Source organism: Cervus canadensis, chromosome 8, assembly GCF_019320065.1.
Source record: "Cervus canadensis isolate Bull #8, Minnesota chromosome 8, ASM1932006v1, whole genome shotgun sequence".
Lineage (NCBI taxonomy): Eukaryota > Metazoa > Chordata > Mammalia > Artiodactyla > Cervidae > Cervus > Cervus canadensis.
Window position 1 is genome coordinate 47,222,885 of NC_057393.1, and position 21,399 is coordinate 47,244,283.

A 21,399-nucleotide genomic window follows, 5' to 3' on the forward strand; every position below is an offset into this window, starting at 1 on the left:
GCTTGGTACACATCTGTATCCACTGATAGCAATGCAATAAGTAGTCTCTGATGATTTGAAGCAAAATAAATGCCATTAGGGGAAAAAAGAGCTGTATTTTAATTTTATCTAATTTATTTTTTCAGTTAATATATCCAGTAACATTTTCCTCCCAATACAAATACTCCCTTCTTTCTGTGTTTGTTCCTGGGAGCCAGACAGCATTGGTAACACAGGAGTTAAGTTAGAGCAATTGCTTACAGTTTAAACAGACAACTTTTTGCTGCCTTCTTAATGTGCTAATAGTTGTATCTAAAAATATGCCATTCTTAGAAAGATAACATTTCTGATTTTTTAAATTATCTATTAACTTTGGAAACTAATCACATGAAACTACAAAATTAGTAAATGTCTTAAAATTTGTATATAAAACACAAATTACCTCTAATTTCAAATTCTCACTTATTAGTGTACCACTCAGTCTTTAAAAGAAAAAACACTGCTCCAAAGAGTCTAATGCCATTCTTTAAAAAAGGAAAGTGTTCCTTTTACCTTTACACCCACCCCATGCCCCATTTTCAAAACACACAGTTTAATCATTTTGGTCATAGACATTTCTAAGATGAGATCTTATATTTCACTTTCATAGCTATTCTAATTATCAGAAAACCCATGTCCTTTATTGATGGAATTTGGTCCTGCTGATGTTGGTGTATCCCATCCAGTAGGCTTCATTCTCATCTTTGCCTCTGGAGACATTTCCTCTGGTTCACTATTTTCATCCTCATTTAAGCTGTTGCTACCAAAATAGTTATTGGAGTAAGTATTGGAAAGGTTTCTTTAGGCTTACTTAAACCATGTTCAATGGATAGGGCTTTCTTTGTCATCTGACTACCTACCAAGCTGGTAGACTGCCAACTACCTCCAAGTTCAGGAAATCCAAAGTTGGAGATCTTAGTAGGCTTTGGTGGGAGGTCTGCAGCTTCTTCTACTTATTGATTCTCAGCACTAAGGCTTGTATTTCCCCCTCCATTACTGGAAGAAACAGTCTTAGCTTTCCCAGATTTTTTTGCTGCTTCTTGAGACCCTCTGGTGGCCCCAGTTCACTGCTCTGCCACCTTCCTGTCCTCCATTTTTCCTGCCACAGCCTCCAAATTTTTAATGTTTTAGTACACATTTTTTGGGCTTTCCCGGTGGTGCTAATGATTAAAAAAAAAAAAAAAAACCTGCCTGCCAATGTTACAGAATATGTAAGAGACGTGAGTTTGATCTCTGGTCAAGAAGATCCCCTGGAGGAGGCCATGGCAATCTACTCCAGTATTTTTGCCTGGAGAATCCCATGGATGGAGGAGCCTGGCAGGCTGTGGTCCATAGAGTCACAAAGAGGTGGAAATAACTGAAGTGACTTAGCACACACACATACAATAAACATTTTAAGAAACTAAATGTTACTGTCTCTGAGATGATCTTTGATACTTCAATGAGCAAAAGCATCTTCCTCTTTCATCTTAACTCTTCTCTGAATATCCATTGTATGTCATATATAGAGAATAATGCAGTGGTTCTAAGACCAAGGTATCAAGCCAGACTACCTAATTTTTATCTTACCTCTGACACTTAATGAGATCTAATCTACACAGTTAATAATAATGGTAGCTAATATTCATTTAAAACTTATTTCATTTAATTTTTGCAATTCTATGAGATGGGTACTCACTCATTATTCCTATGGGAATGGGTCTTCCCTGATGGCTCAGCAGGTAAAGAATCCACCTGCAATGCGGGAGACACAGGATATTTGAGTTCGATCCCTGGGTTGGGAAGATCCCCTGGAGGAGGAAATGGCAATTTTCTAGTATTCTTGCCTGGAAAATCCCAAGGACAGAGTAGATTGGAGGCTACAGTCCATGGGGCTGCAAAGAGTACAACAGGCCTGAGCGTGAATGTACACATGCATGCACACACACACACAGAGGAATGGAATTTCCATCTGCAAATGAGGCCCTAAACAGCTAAGTAAATGGCCTGAAATCACTCAACTAAGGATTTGACTCAGATTTATTGAAATTCAAGTTTATTCCCTTGGCAGCATTTTGTATGAATAAAGGAGAAGCTAATCTCTTATGGGCTTCCCTGGTGGCTCCATGGTAAAAAAAACAAACAAACAAAAAAACACACCTGCCAATGCAGGATGCATGGGCTTGATCCCTGGGTTGGGAAGACTCCCTGGAGGAGGAAATGGCAACCATTCCAGTATTCTTGCCTGGGAAATTCGGTAAACAGAGGAGAATGGTGGGCTACAGTCCATGGTGTTGCAAAGAGTTGGACGTGATTTAGTGGACTGAGCATGAATGCATATCTCTTATAAATCCTCCTGAATGACAAGACAATATATACGTTATACCAAGTACATGCAGAGAGCAGTAGTTGTATACAATCAATTTTTTTTCAGAAATAGAGCTTTCTACATTTGTTCTTTAAATACAAATCAACTCTGAAATTAGAGTGTTAAATATTGAAATTAAGCATTTAGTAACAAAGATAGAATATGCCCTGGAAGAAAAACACATTTTCCTTAACTGTGACTTTTCTGAAACTCTCATGAGTATTTTATAAAACATCCCCTAAATATCAGGACAGCTGCTATTTAATCTCCTGGAGGTAAATTATTGACTCTAAAATATCACTCTATAGAACCTAGACTATTAACAAGATTCTTACTGAAACATTCTTTCAGTTGTTTGATTACTATGGCAAGATCAGCAACTGCAACTCCTCTAGTTCTAATATTTTTCCCTTACTCCAAGCTCTGTATGATGTTCTAGGAGCCATGTTCCAAGAGACTAGTCAATAGATAGTGGCTGAATGCCAGAGACAAGTCCTCCCAAGGATGTTTATGCAAGGAGCATCAGGAGATGGGAAACTTCCATTCCCTCCCCAACCACTGCTTTATAATTCTTCTGTGAAAATTCTTGTTTCTGGCCAGTGTTTCTCTCCTCCCTCTTCTCTCTTCCCCTTTTTGGAGCATAAGAAAGTCTCACAGTTTTTCCCCCAAGTTGTCCCTAAACTAAACACCTGCAGTGCTTTGTACATTCTATGTCCAAAAATACAAAAATGAGGACATAAAACTTCTCTATATATGTGTCCCCACATTTATGATTAGTCTTTTCTATTCTGTACGTCTTGGTAATCATAAATCTGTAGGTTTCTAAAGATCAAAAAATCAGTTAGCACATAAAAAGAAAAACAGACTCCAGATATATTGATTTTTTATCACAAAGATAGACTCAAGTTCTAAGTTAAAGCCACAGAGCTGGTTCTTGCAGAAAGAAAGGGGGATGGAAATGAAAGTAGGATTCCTGGACCTCTGACTGGGTAGGCCAGTGCTGGGGGTGGGTAATTTGAACAGCGACCAGAGAAAGGAGTGATTAGAGAATAACCTTTCTTCTTCCTCATCACACTTCCAAACTATTGAAAATTAGAAACAGGTAGACAGTGTTGTATCTGTGGGCACTATTTGGTCCCCTGAGTTATTAGTAGCCTGATCATTGCCCTGAATTCTCTGAAATCTGTCCATACTTAAAGGACAAACATATGTAAATAACTGTGGCATTAAGTGTGGATTTTTTTTTTCATTCCATGTCAAGTTTAGGTTCAGGGCACTATCTGGTACATTCAACAGTAACCACCACAGGTGAACAAGACTTTTTCAATCTCCATTTACTTTTTTTTTTTTTTTTAATTAATTAATTTATTTTTTTCAGTGGGTTTTGTCATACATTGACATGAATCAGCAATAGATTTACACGTATTCCCCATCCTGATCCCCCCTCCCCCCTCCCTCTCCTCCATTTACTTTTAATTGCACCTTTTAAAAAAATTTGGATTCCTTGAGTTTGGACTTGTGCTTGGTGATTCAGTCCCAAATATGAGAGAGTTGGTTGCTGGTTCAAAAGACAGAGAAGTCCCATTCTGAGCTTTAGAGACCATCTCCTGAGAGAACAAAGGCCAACCCCACAAGACCAGCAAGAAGGTTTTCTATGACATACTCCCTAAGATCTTGTCCAGGTCCAGTAATTCTGATTTGATAATATCACAGACCTAATTCATAAGGACATTTCTTTATTATTCCTTGCTTATAACAGGTTTTCCATAAAGACTGTTATTTTGAGTTGACTTTATCAAATTGCAATCATCAAGTAGATAATTGCTTCTAGGCTTAAGCAGAATGATTCTAAAGTTTAACAAGAAACATAAATCTGAAAATTAGAAATGCCAATATTCATAGAATGTTTAAGGAGGCCAAGAGACCATTTAGTCCAATACATACATACAAAATAAAGGTCTCAGAGCTACTGAATCTGTCTCTTAAATCTGCATTTTAACAATTTTTTATTGAAAATAATCTAACACATTTGAAAACTGCAACTATAGCACTGTTTCCCTGTATTTTCAAAACTATTTCAATCTTACTTGCAATAAGATTTTCCCTTGAGGTAGAAAATGCATTTTAATATAATAATAAGCAGCTGGGTCCCTGGTCTAGATTATTAATAAATAAGTTCAATAAATCTTTGTCTACTCTTCCTAATTTATCAAGTTGTTTATTTTGCTAGCAGTATAGAACAGTGAGAGCAAAGAAAGAATATGGTACACTTGTGTACACATTCAAAACTTATAGCTCTTCTAAAATATCTTTCTCATATGATAGCATTAGAAGAACATTTTCTAAAATGTAGAAAATAATTAAGTGGTAATAATAAAGTTTCTAAATAGTTAGAGCAATTTTGCAAATAATTTGCCCTAAATGCAAAAGTATAGCAAATATTTATTAATGAAAAATGGGAAAGTTAGTGGTGAAATACCAGATGATAAGTGCTATAGTCTAGCAAGCTATTTCACTTCTGGAATCCTGCAAAACTCAAATGACATTCAACTGCATTTATGAACAATATGTTTTACTAACATGCTTCCAGTAATGATTATTTCTAATACACCTAATATGATCATTGAAAGAGAAAACTTAAATTAGAAGAAACTATCTTGACTGTAAATTTATAATTATTACCACCTCGGTTTGTTTGGGTAGAACATATATGCTATTACTTGTTAAGTGGAGAAGCCTTTGAAAATAAATGTTTATAAATTAATTAACAGAACAATTACAGTAAATGACTCACTAGAAACTCTTACAAGACCAGCACAGTCATTCTTGAGAAACTGCTAAGAAAATTAATTTTATGTATGTGCCAAGATGTAATGAAATAAACAAGTTACACAATAGTACAAAATAATCCATAATAATAAAAGCTTATTACAAAATATTTGCCTCATCAATTTCTGCCTTGACATAACAATTTGTTTCTTATAACCATTAAAATTATAAAAGTACATCACACAAAATTAGGTTATCTATATTGATTTTTAAATTCAATATTATAACCTAATGCCTCCTCAGTTAGAAACTATTTTATATTGATAATTAACAAATTTGGAAAGAGAAACTATAAAGGGATTGATCCAAACAGATGCTATTTTTTAAGAAAATTAACAGTTGATAATCACTAAGATTTACCACAATTTATTATGAGAAAACTTTAATGATTCAAAAGTTTTGTGTGGAAAAAAGTCACTTCCTATAGGAGGAATCTATCCCCCATTCCGTACACTGCCATCAAGAAAAAGTGGAAAGAGAAAATAAAAGGTAAAATTTATTGTTATGCAATCTTCCTGCTAACACATCGTAATAATAAGAAAATTAGTTCTATAAGAGCTTTGTTCCACGGAGTTATCCACTGGTAGCACACAAGTCTGTGTCAATGAATGAATGGGTATTAAGCTTCTCAGGCATATGTTGTTTGTTGACTGACATTCTACTCTAAAGATATTTCCTTTTCCCATATTTGTTTACTTATTATTGTATTCACAATGGACTTGTGTATTCCTCTTCTTCAGTTTGTTTGCTGTAGTACTGTCATTGTTTTTTTCATTCTCTAATTATACTATATTTGGCCTATGTGAACTATTTCAAGATGACATCTTTCTAATATGTCTCCACCATACTTTGAATATGTTAATTTCTATTAAATACCACAAGATATTTCAAGTTCACCTCATTCTTGTGAAGTTCAGCTATTTCTCCAAGGAGACTTTATTTCATTTGTTAGAGGGTGGTATTTGGAGACTAAGATCTAGGAACTAATTGTGCTTCTTACTCATTTCTAAAGTGAAAACTATCTATACTTGCTCTACCACACACTTTCCAACCACTACAGCATCCTCCAAATTATTTTACCTGCTAGCTTTCTATCTTTCATTCTATACCAATACAAGTATTCTTATAACAGTCTGAGGAGTCTTTTTTAAAAAAGTATATTGTATCATTTAATTCATCATCTAACACTCTAACGTTTTTATTTTTCATTTTAAACTACACACAGAGATACACACAGAGACACACACATACCCCAATGTTTCTCATTAATTTAGACACAAAATGAAGTGAAAGTTGCTCAGTCATGTCTGATTCTTTGCAACCTCACAGATTATACAGTCCATGGAATTCTCCAGGCCAGAATACTGAAGTGGGTAGCCTTTCCCTTCTCGGGGGATCTTTCCAACACAGGGATTTAACCCAGGTCTCCTACATTGCAGATGGATTCTTCACCAGCTGAGCCACCAGGGAAGCCCAAGAATACTGGAGTGGGTAACCTATCCCTCCTCCAGCAGATCTTCCTGACCCAAGAATCAAACTGGGGTCTCCTGCATTGCAGCAGATTCTTTACCAACTGAGCTCTCAGGGAAGCCCAAAAGTTCTTAAGAAAATATCAGTATATTTAATTCATTAATATAGAAAAGGAGTTGTGTACCATGATCAAGTAGGATTGATTTCATGTACACAAAGCTAAATATTCCAAAACCAATCAATGAACTTCAGCAAATCAACAGATTAAAAAAGAAAGACCATATCATCATATCAATAGATGTAGGAAAATAACTCTTAATAAAATACAAAATTCATTCATAATAGTTTTCAGGAAATGAGATATGATAAAGGACTCCCTCAACTTGATAAAGAGCATCTGAAAAAAGAAAAAAAACTACTCTTAACATAAAAAACCATGAGAGAGTGTTTTCTCTGTAAGACAAAATTTGGCAAGGACTTCTATCACTGTTCTTACTCAACATAGTACTGGATATACTAGCAACAATGCCAGCTATATGCTGGATATACTACAACAACAATGCAAGAAAAAAAAAAAAAGCATCAGATAAGAAAGGGAAAAATAAGATTATCTCTACTCACAGATGAAATGATTGCCTATGTAGAAAATCAAAAGTAATCTATTTAAAATTTCATAGAATTAACAAGTGAATTCAGCTAAGTGACAGATAGAAGATCAACACACAAAACTCAAGTGCATTTCTGTATTAACAATGAAAATGTGGACTGAATTAAAATCACTGTAATATATACTGAAGAATGTAAAAGAAGCTTTGAACAAGCAGAAATATTTTTTAATGTAAATACAGTATTAGAAAAATGGCTGTCATTTAGTTGCTAAGTCATGTCTGACTTTTTTGTGACCCCATGGACTGTAGCCCTCCAGGCTCCTTCTGTCCATGGGATTTCCAGGCAAGAATACTGCAGAGTAGCCATTTCCTTCTTAAGGGTATCTTCCCAACCCAGGGATCAAACCCATGTCTCTTGCACTGGCAGGTGGGTTCTTTACCACTGAGCCACCAAGAAAGCCCAGAAAGATTATCTAAATTTATCTGAAAATGTAATTCCAATCAAAATTTCAACATTTTGCATAAAAGTGTATATGCACGAAACAGCCAAGGCAATTTTCAAATTATCATGTGATAAATCACAATAATGCAAATAAAATATCTGAATAAAGTTAAATAAACAAATATTTAAATAAATAAGACTATGAAACAAGCTAGAGAGTTTAGTATAAAATTGAGCTTCAATTTAGTGTAGAAAAGATGAATAGCCCAGGAAGTGTTGAAAAAATTGATTATCCATTCATAAACATAAACTTGAAATTGATTGAGAATTCTGTATGTGTGTATTTTGCACACACTTACCACTAGAGGTATTTATGCATGTGCAAAAGGAGGTATGTAGATGGAAAATAATACCATGATTATTTATAATAATGAAAACTCAGAAACAAATTATCCATCAAAGCTAGAATCATGAAACAAATTATGGCATTTCCAAATATAAAATGCTATTTAATACATAAAAGAATACTGCACTGACATGAAAAATCTCAGGGGCATATTGTTGGGAGTACAAAGCAAGTTATATAAAATATTCAATGTTGTTGTTAAGTTGTTCAGTCGTGTATGACTCTTTGTGACCCCATAAACTGGAGCATGCCAGGCTTCCCTGTCCTTCACCATCTCCTGGAGTTTGCTCAAACTCATTTTATTGAAAATATTCAATAAAAATAGCTATTTTTCTTGTTCTTTAGAAGAGCCAAACACCACATATTGCTATATTTTTTTTAAAAAAAGAATAAATTTCAGGACGATTACAGAGCCTCTGTATCTTGATTCCCCAGTTAACTGTGACTTCTCAGAGCCCTTCCATCCAGGATTTTCCTTCTTAAAAAACATATTTCATAACAACCTAGAAAATGTCAGTTCTTCAACATCTGAATCACTCCTTCTGAGGGATTTCCTTTGAAAGATATCAGGGTAGACATTCAATCATCAGGATCAACTTCAATGATTAAAAAAAAAAGATGCTTAGGAACACAGTTTTTACAATGTTAGCAACTCTTTTGAATACTGTATTGATATCTCCTCCCTTGTAGGAAGAAAATTAAGTAATAAATATTCCCTAACATATTTAAGAGAAAAATATAGAGAGAAAGAGTGAGAAAAAGATACAGCTACAACCTCAGGTCAAGATGAGCAGCAAGCCATTCTGAGCATTGAATTAAGATTCTGATTGCATTTATCATATCTGTTAAACTGCTAGACCAAGGACAAGCTAGTAAAGTATAAATACTGATCATTAGATATTGTTCTCTTATTTACCAGATTGGATAGATAAATGTTCACCTTTTTTCAGATCCTAAACTCTGGAGAGAATAGCAGTTATTCTTATTTTATCTTGTTTTTTGTTGACTGTAATTTCTAGCTTTATTGCTTACTAAATAACATTTTATTGCTTACTAAATAACACCTCTCTGCAAAGCTCATTATCTTTCCTGACCTCAAACCACACCAGGAGTTGAAGAGGGACAGGTATTGCTATGCCCATTTTCAAAAGAGAAAATGTGGAAGCTATTTTAAGTCATGTGGTTGAGGAGGAAAAGTGGTGTCATTGTTACCAGTTGTTTTGCTGCAGAATAACTATTTTCCTTTCAACTGGCAGAGTAAGTAATATTCTTCACCCTTCTATACTGTCTAGAGAACCATTGACCAAGCTCTCTGTCTTCCCCCTGAAGTGGATGAGCACAAGATGTAAGCCAGGCCAATGTCACATTCTTGTTGGATTTTGCATCTTGAATAGAGATATTAAGAGAGCAAAACAAAATTATCATATTCTTCCCAGAGGTATGCCACTGTTAAGACTGTTGACTAGACTTCACCACCCTGGGGATCATACTAGCCCTCGACTTCTGTGATTCTGAACCCTCTTCTTTAGTGTTTCCTTCACTTCTATGAGTCCCCCTCACCCCCAACCAGTCTCTCTTATCCCCTTTAATTAACAGAATCGTTATCTCTTGCTTGCCACCTATAAAGAACCATAGTATACAGTTGGCCATGTGCAGAATTAGAGAGGGCTTGTTTGAATTTGGAGGAAGCATCATGCCCATGCTACACCCCCTCCCCACCCCTGCATAGCCTATTCCATCCTCAGCCAAACACTGTAAAAGATATCTAATTACAGGATCTGGAGATCTGGAGGGGAGACAAAGTACCTTCATTCCAACTCTGAAGTCAGATGAAATCTGAAATTGGTAGCTGCTTACTAGTGTTTCCGGTTTAGGAAATAAAGCCACATCTAATTTAACAATGAATAGAATATCACCAGCAGTATACTGATTTTCCACATAAAGGCAGACAATGGGTTCATTGTCTTCCCCTCACCCTTCATATTTTTATTACCTGTTGACACAGTTAGTGTTTCGTTGCGGAATCTTCTACAGTGCTCAGGCTAACACTAAGCCTAGCTGACTACATTTAGAACAACCCTTGACTGAGGAAACTGCTGTCAAACTCTCTACCTAAAAAAGTAAATAATTAAAAATAAAGAAAATATAATTTACATTATTACTGACTTATTTTAATAACTAACTTAAAAATATTGGAAAATTTAAATCATCCAAAACGAGGTAAACAAGAGCACCTGTAATTCTAAAACAGAGAGACTGCCACTACTGACAGTTTAACCTATATATTTTCATTATGTATACTCATACATACATGAGTAATGCACCTTCTTCATATATGTTTGCTTCTGAAACACAGGGATTGTTTTAAGTACTCTTTTAAATTATGAGTGGATGATACATTTGAAACAGAATTAAACTTGTCAAGTATAATCACAATCATAATCATCATTTTTATAGTTAACCGTGCCAGATACTCGTTTAGTACATTGACTACTTGATCTCATTTAATCCTTCCAACAAACTAATGATGTTGGTACAATTGTTATCATCAATTTTACTGACTAAGAAACAGGATTTAACCAGGCAACAGCTCAAGATCCTACAGAAGCAAATTGAATATGAAATATGGATAAAGGGAGATACCCAGAGGAAACTTTTTGAGACATGCTGGCCCCCCATAAGAGAGAGTAATGAAGACCAAATAGGTATGTCTGGAAGATTTGGAATCTTTCTTTCCAGATTCTCTTGGTGAGGATACAAACAAAGCATTGCGACTCCCATTCAAAGTGTGTGCTCTGTTGCTATGGTGAGCGTATATTACTCAATCTACCCAATTTAAAAGCTCCTCAAAGGTGCCACAACCAGACATTGGGAGGAAATGGTTTGCTTTCCCTTATAACTTAACTTCTAGCATGAACTACAGGTTGCCCATGCCCCACTCCCTCCTTCCCTGGTGGCTCAGCAGTAAATATCCACCTGCAATGCAGGAGACACGAGTTCAATCCCTGGGTTGGGAAGATCCCTGGAAGAGGGCATGGCAAGCCACTCCAATATGCTCACCTGCAGAATCCCATGGACAGAGGAGCCTGGTGGGCTACAGTCCATAGGGTTGCAAAGAGTTGGACACAACTGAAGAGATTAAGCGTGCATGCAGGCGTGATCCGCTAAAGCAGAGAGGGGGTGATGAAAGCAGGGTAGCTCTGAAAAGCTGGAGGTCAGCACCTGTGACAGGGGTCTTTTCTACAGTTGGGCTTCTGCCCAATTTTGCTTCTTCCATGGATAGAATCAGTATACAAAGCTCCCATGTTCCCTTGGCAGAAGTCTCCACAAGGCAGATGTGAAAGCAAAACACCACCTACACAAAGACAAGGGCTCTGAAGCAGGAGAGAACCCCGTTCCTGACGTCTCTGCGAAGTGGAGGTAAGTTCGGATAGGTGCTGGACAGGTGCTTGTGGTCCTCAGGGTAGTACTGACCTCAGAGCACGATAGGGCAGCTTCTCCCTTTTGACTATGTAACTTTGTAATTTACCCTGAAGAAGGGGTTCTGCAAGGTAAAAAGGCCTCCAGCAGGCCTACTTGCTCCTCAGAGCCAACCCCATAGAGACTTCAGCTCTTTTCAGCTGGACCTGACTCTGTCTGCCTCTACCAATTTCTGACACTCTGAAAGCTGTGAGGGAAACCACTCCACATACTAAAACAATAAAATAAAGAAAAATAACAATAATAAAATGCTTAGTTCCACAAAAGAGTCTCAAGATGACAAGCTGATTGCTTACCTCCTAATCACCACTGTCCAGTATCAAAATTAATAGAGAATAATTTCTTGGGGCTTCTTCAATGGCTCAGTGGGTAAAGAATCCACCTGCAGGAGACACAGGAGATGCAGGTTCAATCTATGAGTCAGGAAGATCCCCTGGAGGAGGAAATGGCAAGCCATTCCAGTATTCTTGTCTGGGAAATTCCATGAACAGAGAACCCTGGCAGGCTACAGTCCATGGGGTTGCAGAGAGCTAGACGTGGCCGAGTAGCAAAGCTAGCACTTCTCTTAGCCTCAAAAGAAAATATAAAATACTTTATAATCATGCAGGATTGGGATTAATTTTTGAGTCCTTAGCATCTTTTCCCAAATGACAAAGCCTTTACTGAGACATACCTCAGCTGCACACAAAAGCCTCCAAGGAGACTCCCAGCACCCCCAGCTTCAGTTGTTCTCAAACCCCCATTCTCACCCCCTACAGCAGCCTTGAGAAGAAGCCTCAACATTAAATGCAAAAAAGAGTTCAAAGTATGACTATAACACAAGCAAGAACATTTTGTTTACTGACAAGAATCTCAACTTCTTTTTAAGTGAATAGAATTTAATGGACCAGAGGAAGAAATAGCTCAACAGAGAGAACTTTAAAAGTCTCTAGGAGATAAAAATAAATTGCTTTGTTAAGTATATCCCTTGATGTGTCATGCTTGTCCAAAGATGCAGTTATATATGCACTAAAGGAATATTGGCTATTTTTATCACCTTTCCCCAATGTTAGTACCACACACAAGGGCAGGGCTCATTCATTCACTTGTTCAGACATTTATTGAGGAGTTCCTTTGTGCCAGTCTATACCACCCTTGAGGATACAGACTTGGCAATAATAATAGACTGTCCACAAGAGACACAGAAGTTTAATAGATTAGATGACAAGAAAAATGAGAATAATTTAAGCATGAAGTGCTTAACAGAGTGTGGTATCTACAAAGTACCAGTGGACCTAAAGGAAGGTTGGGGGAAATTTAGAGTGAAAGAATCAGTACAGTTGATCAATAAATAGTTTTTTCAACTTTGTTATTAAACAAAGTTGTTATTAAACTTCATACTGTTAAACTTACTAAATTGTTGCTATTTTATGGAACTATCTGAATTCAAAGGAAGCAACTATTTGGGACAGTATTCACAGTGAAGGTTAGGGAAAATCCCATGAACAAATATGAATCACTTCCAGTTCTTAGAAGTCAAGTGCAATTCCAGAAGGCAGCTGTTGGCTTCTAACTCTGAGATGACAAGTTAAGTCTGATCTTTGGCAGAGGTTGGTAAACTTCTACATTAAGGAGTTTATCCCCAGTTAGTTGTAACCTATTGTGCACTGTAGCAATTCTAAGTCTCTAAGGAGACTCTTTGATTCATTTATACATATATTATTTTCAAATGGAGGGGGCTAAAGACACATTTTGGTGAAAAGGTTCAGGTGATCTGTGAGTTCACTTACTGCAAACCATGAATTTTTCACTTATAAGAAGAACTGAAAGTTACTTATTTGTGACTACTAAGTGAGTAATGAGTCATTACACAAAGCTTCATGTTGCAAGAGTTTACTAAAGAACCTATTTCATTAATCTACTGTTAAATCTTGGCAACATTAAACAATATAACAACATCGATGTTTGCTTAATGAATGAATAAAGGAGTACACATCAGTGCATACAAACCTACTCAGAGTCTTGAAGAAGAATGAAAGAGGCCCTCCAAAGAGTATCCCAATAGGGTACTTTTATTTGGTTGTTCTTTACAGCTTAGAATCTGAGTTCCAAAGAATGTCATGGGCAAGACTGTTGGCCTTTGGTTTCCCCAGTGAGGTTAGTCTAGCTAGTTCCACTAGGCCAGGGCAAGAGGAAGGAATTTCTAAGAGGAAGAAAACAGAAAGTCCAAGCAAACCCAGAGAGAAACTATAGACTCTCTTCCCAATCTGAAAAAAAAAAGAAAGAAAGAAAGAAAAAGACAAGTTACAAGTGTTTCCAAAGAAAAATTATATAAAAGGGATACTGAATCCAGGAGACTTGAAGTCAGGAGTTTGAAAACTAGGAAATGAATATACCAGACAGCTTGTCATCAGCTAATGAAGAGGTTTGAAGTTGTAGCCAAGAAACAGGAATCTGACACTTAAGTCTCTGGTCAGAAGCTAGTCAGAGGTGCATGAAACTGTCTCAGAAAGATTAAGCCTGGACTCTCCTACCACAAAGCAGCATTGTGTGGACAGGATTTCTCTGCTATTATTTTAAGGCTTTGAGTGATTTAAGAACATTTGGCAGCTGAGGAAAAGAAATCACATATCCAGTTTGTGCATTCTCATTTCATTTGATGGAATATTTTTTCATTTTATTTATCATCATTTAAAAAATTATTTCTAGTGCGTAATCCAGTTATTTTTAACCATGACTGTATATCAGGATAACCTATGCAGTTTTCTAAAAACACAAAAAAGAACAGTCACCTGGAAAGTATGATTTAGTTAGTTTCTAGGTTTGGCTGCTGTTTGTGTCTTAGTTCCAGCATTGACTCAATAGCCAATCAAGTTTGATTGTTCACTGAAATTACATAAGGATCAAGACCACTCTCTGGTGCCTATACCCAAGTTACATTTCAAAAAACTTGCTGTCTCTGGAGGCTGTAATTGCAGTTGGCATTCTTTTCTTACAACCTGTCTGCATTTTATAAATGTTCCCCAATAAACATAGGTGAATTTCATAATAAAATAAAACAAATTATTGTTTTTTTTTAAAGAATGCATGAGTTTGAAATATTTTGTCTTACTCTGCAAGAGAATTCCAGAAAAACATGTACTTCTGCTTCATTGACTATGCTAAAGCCTTTGTCTGTGTCGATCACAACAAACTGTGGAAAATTCTTAAAGAGATGGAAATACCAGACCATCTCACCTGCCTCCTGAGAAACCTGTATGCAGATCAAGAAGCAACAGTTAGAACTAGACATGGAACAATGAACTGATTCCAAACTGGGAAAGAAGTACTTCAGGGCTGTATACTGTCTCCGTGCTTATTTAACTCATATGCAGAGTACATAATGTGAAATGCTGGGCTGAATGAAGCACAAGCTGGAATCAAGATTGCCGGGAAAAATATCAGTAACTTCAGATATGTAGATGACACTACCCTTATGCAGAAAGTGAAAAGAAACTAAAGACCCTCTTGATGAAAGTGAAAGAAACTGAAAAAGCTGGCTTAAAGCTCAACATTCAAAAAATAAAGATCATGGCATCCAGTCCCATCATTTCATGGCAAATAGATGGGGAAACAATGGAAACAGTGACAGAATTTATTTTCTTGGGCTCCAAAATCACAGCAGATGGTGACTGCAGCCATGAAATTAAAAGACACTTGCTCCTTGGAAGAAAAGCTATGACAAACCTAGACAGCATATAAAAAAAGCAGAGACATTACTTTGCCAAGAAAGATTGGTATAGTCAAAGCTAAGGTTTTTTTAGTAGTCATGTATGGATGTGAGAGTTGGACCATGAAGAAGGCTGAGCACTGAGGAACTGATGCTTTTGAACTGTGGTGTTGGAGAAGACTCTTGAGAGTCCCTTGGACTGAAAGGAGATCAAACCAGTCATTTCTAAAGGAAATAAGTCCTGAATACTCATTGGAAGAACTGACGCTGAAGCTGAAGTTCCAATACTTTGGTCACCTGATGTGAAGAGCCGACTCACTTGAAAAGACCCTGATGCTGGGAGGGATTGGGGGCAGGAGGAGAAGGGGACAGCAGAGGATGAGATGGCTGGATGGCATCACCAACTCAATGGACATGAGTTTGAGGAAGCTCCAGGAGATGGTGAAGGACAGGGAAGCCTGGCATGCTGCAGTCCCTGGGTTCACAAATAGTCAACAGGACTGAGTGACTGAACAACAACTTTAGTTTGTTTCCAAACAGGAGAAATTATTAACCATATCCATAACTGCACATGAGTGTTGCTGTTTTATTTAAGGACTGATGGCAGTTCTGAGTCTTCGTGTTTTTTTTTTTTTAATTAATGCTTGTTTATAGCAGTTCTTAAAATATTTGAACAGATCAATCAGAGATAACTCTCTTAAAAAAAAAAAATAGAAAAATGTCCCTGTTAATTATTTATCTTTCCTCATGTCAAAAATCACTAATGGATTAACCCTGTAGTATTTATTACCTATAGACGTCTACTGCTTAAATTAAATGTCTCTCCTTGCTAGGCTACAGACAGACTTTACTATGGTCTGTTTAGTCATTTGATGTTGAGTCACTTTGTCTCTGACATGAGAGATGTCTATAAAATCTTTGTTATGTCTATTGAATGTTCTAACTTAGATTTGCGTGTCTGGATATTGAAATTCTTTCGGGGTCAGAGTCAAGCAAAAAGATCTTCAAGAAGGCTGTATGACCTACAAGGCTGCCCCTATAGAAAGCAAAAATCGAAACTACATGCAGAGTCTCCACTGCAGTGTTAATATCGGCTCCGTGGACATCCAAGGACAGTTCAGAACTAAAGCCTCCTAAGAGTGACAGTGTGAGTCCTGCCACTGTGGGTTCACAGTGAGACAACAGCAGTTCATAATTCCCTGCGTTAGGGGGACCCGGTACCCCCAGATCCTGTGGGCACTCCTGCCGGAGTACAGTGCAGTGAGCTCTGTGAGGCCGCTCCCCAGGTCTGCTAACAGGTCTCCCATTTGGGAGACTGCCTCAGGGTTCCTGGGATGGTTCCCTTCCCAGTCTCTTTGATTTCCTATTCATCTCAAACGGGTTCATTTGGCTGGCTCTGTGTTTGGCTCATTTTGGAAATAGTTGCCACAGGGGAACATTATTGTGTTTGGGAGTGAAGTGTTAAGAGGAGCAGGTGCAGAGAGAGAACACCACGCTGGGAAGACAAGCATTCCTACCTCGATCTATTCATTACACACGGAGCAACTGCAGAGAGGGCTAGGGATACAATGCTAATGAGGGAAAGAACACGCTTCTCAGTTCATAAATTTGATGCTAAGGAAACCAAACAGAAAGCAAAGGCATGATAATGAAAAGAACTGCCCTAAGGTTGTATGGCTCTAATTCCAACATCAGTTTCAAATAGAGATAAATTTTTGCATAGGCCGAGATGACTATTCTAAAATTTTGTAACTGCCATACACACACACACACACACACACACACACACACACATATATATATATATATATATAATCTGTACTTAACTATACTTTAAGCTCCTTAAAATGTAGAACTTTATACACTTAAGATTCTTTTGCATGTACTGCTGCTGCTGCTGCTAAGTCGCTTCAGTCGTGTCCGACTCTGTGCGACCCCATAGACGGCAGCCCACCAGGCTCCCCCGTCCCTGGGATGTACTAGTACTCAATAAATTAGAGAAGGAAATTAATGTTTGTTGAGTACCCTATGTACGCTCCCCATCATGAATTATTATGTTTAATTTATTTCTGGTAGAACTGTTTCTGCACATATTAGATTTTGTGCTTTGCAGGTGAGCAAATATGCCCAGAATATTTTAGTGACAAGCCCAAGGTCTCAGAGTTACTAACTGGCAGGATCTGCACTCAGATGCATGCTCTCTCAGCTCTACCACCTTGTGAGGAGTCCCACAGTCTTATCTCCTTCCTTTTCTTTCTACTGTTAAGAATTCATGTGATTATAGTAGATCCACCTAACTAGTACAGAATAATCTCTATCTTAAATCCAATCAGTTATTAACCATAATTACATCACTAGTTCCTTTTATGACAAGGCAGTCTATTGGTGATGGGTTAGGGTGTGTAATCATCTTCAGGGTCAAAATTCCTACCACACCACCTCAGAGAGAGATAAATCTCACTGATCATAGCCAACATATTTAGCAAAGTTCCTTGTGTACTTGTAAGGGCATAAAAGACTATAAGATATATCTCCATTGCTCACATCAGAACCAGTTTTATCCTCTGAATCAAGTTTAGGTCATTTTATGCAGGATGACTGAATACTGAAACTTCCTTAAGCTATTCTGCTCATAACTCGGATGTTGAAGACCGATGAAGTGATACATTTAGGCTGCAGTACAAACTTAGAAACTGATCAGGGTGCTAGGAGTAGAATGTGACACAATATCGTGTGTCAGGGCATAGATCTCACGCAGGAGAGGAAGAGCATCAGAGCTTTGACAGTGCCCTTAAGAGATTCATATTTATTATTAAACTCTCTCTGGACGGAAAGACCAATGGTAAATTTATCAAGAATTCTACAAGCATTATTAAAGTGAGTGATTTTTCTGCATCTCAGATAAGAGTCTCATATAGGCATCAAAGTTAGCCAAGATAAAATGTCCAAAATACGAACGTGAGGAATTTATTTGTACAAGCAAGTGATGTCATTAACCTGAAAAGATGTCTTTCGACTTAAGATGACCTTCTAACTAGATGATTTTCCTGACCTAGATTTTTCACCTTAACAGTCTCATTTACTTCATACCTGTCTAAATGCTGATTTGGTTTTCATTCATATATGCCAGAAAATAAATCAGAGAAAAATATTTCCTAGCTTTCAGGCATCACTAACAAAGTTATAAAAAACTTTTTCAGTGAGAAGAAACTACTATTAACTTGTCTTAGAAAGAAAATGGAAAATCATACAAGACAACTACATTGAAAAGGTCTAAGACTCTTGCCAGGTAACTAGTTCTAGAAATTAGATTATAAGAGTGAACCAAGACTATTTACTCTACCTGAGAACCTAGAAGGAGAGCAGGTTCTTAGAAAGTGCTAAGGGTCCAGCCAAGGAGACTAGCATCAATCAGCTGCAATGATGTTGATATGGCAAGTTTAAGGACCAGGAGCCAGACAGAAGGTAAAAACAGAATGTGAATAGGGATGAGGGCCAAGTTCAGAGGGTTGATAGGCAATCAATTTTATGGAAAATAAAATGAATTAAATCCAGGAAATGGATGCAGCTGGCTTAAAGGAATAAGGCAGGCACGCAAAAACCCTAATGATATCACCAATATTTTTCTTAGGGTACACACTGACTTTATATAAAAAATAATATGTGCAATTTAAGAGTTACCAATATACTTATCTTCTTAAAAGCAATTAACTTCTTTGCCAGTCATATTCCTAATACTTCTCCATGCCCTTGTTATGTTAGACTGAAAGGTAAGTACAGTGTAACACATGTAGAGGATCTCATACTTAGACATGGCTGACTTGTCCAATAGTAAATGTTGTTGTTGTTGTTTAGTCACTAATTCATGTCTGACACTTTGGGATCCCATGGACTGCAGCATGCCAGGCTCCTCTGTCTATGGGAATTCCTAGGCAAGAACACTGGAGTGGGTTGCCATTTCCTTCTCTAGGGGATCTTTCTAATCCAGGGATCGATTTCATGTCTCCTGCGTTGGAAGGCAGATTCTTTACCACTGAGCCATTATAGGAAGCTCGCAGTTGTGCATACTTGATCTGAAACCAGGCATTCCATTGCTTAGCTATCAACCAAGGAAAATGTCTTTCTTTACATTGGATACATCTCAGCTGTTCTCACTGATTGGAAGGTGTTAGATCGGAAGGTGTTAGATCTGAAAGTCTATGTAGAACTCTGAGATCTCCATGTATCTGGTTCATTTGGATAACTAAATTAGAAGCCAATTTTCACATAAGGAAAATGGAGCATAAGTAAGAGCCCAGAATTCTAGAAAGAATGAGAGAAACATAGGAAGGCTGTCTGCCTTGGCAACCAATAGTTTAACAAGTCTCAGCAAAATTTGTATGAAATCTATCTACAAATGCTTATTCAGTGAAGTCTCCCTATCCTTACATCAAACCCACTCCTCTTTGTTTGAGCAAACCATAGTGGATTTTTACCTCTTGTACCTGAGAAGATTTTGGTTAGAAGGCATCATTATTATTGTATCTTCACTGTTTTTGGAAGATCCTGAGTAGACAGAGGAGTCATCTAAAGAGAATAGTAACTCTGGAAAGAGAGCAGAAAATGAAAATTAGAGAAAATATTAAGGATAAACTTTGTCAATATCAGTATTACTACAAGAGTTCAAGAGTTCCTCCTTTACACTCAAAAATGTTTGTGCTTGTACATATTCATGTTTGGTAAGATATCATATAAATCATAAAATATCATGTTTTCATCATTGTAGTTCTTGATGGTCTTAGAGTTGACTTCACTCATAAATGTCCTAAATGATTTAATATGTGTTCTTTTTCTCCTTATCTTTCTTGTTCTTCAAATTAATAATAGCTAGGGGTGGCAACAAAGAGGAGCTACCCATGTTCAGGGAGCAGCAGCTGCGTGGGCGCAGGAGGCCGAGAGGAGCTACTCCATGTTCAAGGTCAGGAGGGGAAGCTGTGAGGAGATACCCCTTGTCCAAAATAAGGAGCAGTGGCTACACTTTGCTGGAGCAGCCGTGAAGAGATACCCCACGTCCAAGGTAAGAGAAACCCAAGTAAGACGGTAAGTGTTGTGAGAGGGCATCAGAGGGCAGACACACTGAAACCACAATCACAGAAACTAGCCAATCTGATCACAGGACCACAGCCTTGTCTAACTCAATGAAACTAAGCCATGCCCTGTGGGGCCACCCAAGACGGTCAGGTCATGGCGGAGAGGTCTGACAGAATGTGGTCCACTGGAGAAGGGAATGGCAAACCACTTCAGTATTCTTGCCTTGAGAACCCCATGAACAGTATGAAAAGGCAAAATGATAGGGTACTGAAAGAGGAACTCCCCAGGTCGGTAGGTGCCCAGTATGCTACTGGAGATCAGTGGAGAAATAACTCCAGAAAGAATGAAGGGATGGAGCCAAAGCCAAAAATAATACCAGTTGTGGATGTGACTGGTGAGAGAGCAAGGCCCTGATTTGCTTGTAAGAAGCAATATTGCATAGAGAACTGGAATGGTTAGTCCAGAATCAAGGCAAATTGGAAGTGGTCAAACAGGAGATGGTAAACTGAACATTGATATTCTAGGAATGAGCAAAATAAAATGGGACTGGAATGGCTGAATTTTAACTCAGATAACCATTATAATCTACTACTGTTAGGCAAGAATCCCTTAGAAGAAATGGAGTAGCCATTAGATCAACAAAAGAAGTCTGAAATGCAGTACTTGGATGCAATTCTCAAAAAATGACAGAATGAGCTGCTGTATCGTTTCCAGCAAACCATTCAATATCATGGTAATCCAAGCCTATGCCCTAACCAGTAATGCTGAAGAAGGTGAAAGTTGAATTGCTTCTATGAAGACGCTACAAGACCTTAAAACTAACAACCCCAAAAGATTCCTTTTCATTATAGGGACTGAATGCAAAAGCAGGAAGTCAAGAAACACCTGGAGTAACAGGCAAATTTGCCTTGGAGTATGGAATTGAAGCAGGGCAAAGGCTAATAGAGTTTTGCCAAGAGAATGCACTGGTCATAGGAAACATCCTCTTCCAACAACAGAAGAGAAGACTCTACACATGGACATCAGCAGATGGTCAACACC

General features: G+C 37.5%; 1 pseudogene; it reads right to left on the reverse strand.

The window, feature by feature from the left end:
- Positions 1-571: 571 nt before the first annotated feature.
- LOC122446793 lies at positions 572-16,595 on the reverse strand (annotated as a pseudogene).
- Positions 16,596-21,399: the final 4,804 nt, after the last annotated feature.